The sequence below is a fragment of the Arachis ipaensis genome, chromosome B05 (genome assembly GCF_000816755.2).
Source record: "Arachis ipaensis cultivar K30076 chromosome B05, Araip1.1, whole genome shotgun sequence".
Classification (NCBI taxonomy): Eukaryota; Viridiplantae; Streptophyta; class Magnoliopsida; order Fabales; family Fabaceae; genus Arachis; species Arachis ipaensis.
The window spans coordinates 1,388,460-1,391,209 of record NC_029789.2 but is presented as its reverse complement, the minus strand read 5'-3'; positions in this window follow the sequence as shown (position 1 = coordinate 1,391,209).

Below are 2,750 nucleotides of genomic sequence, written 5' to 3'. Positions count from 1 at the left end.
TAATTACTAAATAATTATTAAAAATTTAATTTATACTATATCCTATTTAACAATAAATAAATAGATATAATATCTTAGTACGGTATTATAATAGTTGTGTTCAAATAATATGTTACTAAAATAATGAAAAGGGAATGGAAAAAATAAGATAGGGAAAAAAGGAGAAAAAGAAGAAGAAAAAAAGGTAAATAAGTTTGGAACTTTTATTCCTTTTCACAAATACTCTCTTTTTCCTACCCCTTGTGTGATTTCTTTTGATTAAAAATTGGAGGAAAAGCAACACATTTTTCCTATAAAAACTTTAACGTGTGCATTGTCTTCTCTCTGAAACCCATAGTAGTTAACTTTCTAACTTCATACACGTACACACACAACAATAACCCTCTTTAACTTGACTGAAACCTAGGGCTCTCATGTTGCTTCTTTTTTGCCCCTGAAATTCTTTTTTTTTTTAATAATAATAATAATAATTGTGGAATTTACAGTCACATGATTGCACACAATTTTCAACATCTTACGGATTTGTTTTGTTTTGTTAACAAACAGCCCCAATTATAAACCACTCATTGTGGTTATCATGAAACCCTAATTCCTTTGCAAATCACATCATGCATTCTTCTTAGCAACAATTTTTGGACCCATCCATCACGTTCTTGTCATCTTCTTTTTTATAATCAAACCATGAAATTCAAAAGGTATATATTTGTGTGAGTTGTTAAAGATATGTATGGCTATCCAAATTTAGTACATCGTGAAAAGTCACATTTACCCCCCTCCCTATTTTACTTGTACATAATGGATTAAAAGAACAATGGATGGCTAGATTTGTCTTTGAACAAATTGGTCTCGTCATCAAAGAGATATTGGTATGTTCCAGTGAATGTACAAATATTCCATTCACTCTCTAACACTCACAGATATATACCCATAGACACAACATAAGAAAATAAAATATAAATTTTAAAAAACATATTTAAGGTTGACTACAAGAATTTTCTTTTTACAAAAAAAAAAAAGAGGTCAAAAGAAAGCTATGATAAAAATGTATATAAAAAAAAGGGTAAAATATATTTTTTGTCCTGAAATTTTACAAAAATTTTAAAAATACCCCTAAGTTTTATTTTGTTTCAATTTTGTCCTAAAAGTTTTCGATTTGTATCAAATATACTTCTGACGGCTAATTTTTCAAAAAATTTAAGACCAATTTAACAACAATTTCATAAGAACAACCCTCAATACAAGCAAATCAAGCATAATTTTCATGTATTATTGTTAGATTGGTCTTAAATTTTTTTAAAAATTTAGCTGTCAAGGGTATATTTGATGCAAATCGAACATTTTTTGGATAAAATTGAAACAAAATAAAACTTAGGGATATTTTTGAAACTTTTATTAAACTTTAGGGACAAAAAGTATACTTTACCCTAAAAAAATTAATTTTTAAGTAGTTAGCTAGTATTAGTTAATTTTTTTATTCTAATTAACTTTTTAATTTTATCTTTTTAGAATTTAAAATTTAGAAAACAATTATAATTTAAGAAAAAAAATGGCCGATATTAATTAAAAAATAATGAATTTTCTAGCTAAATTCTACAATTAATTGATTCCATGGAGAAGTTAATCATTTTAGAGCTTCGGAATAATTTAAGCTAGGCCTATGGAGATGATACAAGCTAATAAGGCTTAGCTTGTTATAACTTAAACTTTTGCATACGAAAGCAATTTAGGTTACCCAAATAAGGAAAATTAGATATCTGTGGAACATTAACGGAAAAAGGAAAAAACTACCGGTGGGTTGTGATAGTATATCAAAAGTTAATATCTTATATTATGGTTTTAGAATGCACATATATATAGATGGTGTTATTGGCAATCTAAATAAGGGATGCTTAGCTTTCTTATATCTATATAATACTCCAAATATATTCCATAGATTATCATCAATGTATGAATAATATAATCTATGTCTACATACCCATCAATAATTCAGTATGTGTCACTATCAAGTTTACACAACATTATATATATGTGTGTGTTTCTTGACATATAAAACCACAAGAATTACCTGTATATAAATGGAAAAATCTAGTCAAAGGGGCACACCCAATAATCACACTTTGTTAATTTCAATTTATTAAGTTCAGTAATAGTAATCATTTCTCATTTTAGTGTCGTAAAGGAAGAAAAAGCATTAGTATAGAGTAAATGCATGAATTGAATTTTTGTGACCTAAATTAATTAATTACTAGTATTGATTTTGTGTGTGCTATAGAGTAATTCCTTTGACTGAAAAATCAAACGAATTAGTACTACTAAACTTGTATAATATTATTCTACTCAGATGTCATAATATCTCATCACCACCATTGTTCATTATTATTATTATTTCTCTCTCCCACTTTATTTTACTACCATACATGTATATATATGGTTCTCTCTGAATATATCTTGTAAAGTTTTTATGCACAAAAATCGCTGCTAACAGCATTTTGCATTAAGACATTACGTCATGATCATTGACCTCAAGGCACAATCAACTTTCACCAGGTTCTTCTCTATCTAGCACTACTCCTATTCCTATATTAGGATTAGGATCTGCTTGCTTCAGGGAGAAAAAATCTTCTTATTCATTAATTATTTTTTATTTTTTAACTTCAATTTTTTTTTTAAACAAAATAATTTACATATATTCTTAAAATATTTACAATTAGGTGAAAACTCAGGTGCAGTCGACTTCACGTGAAGTTGAT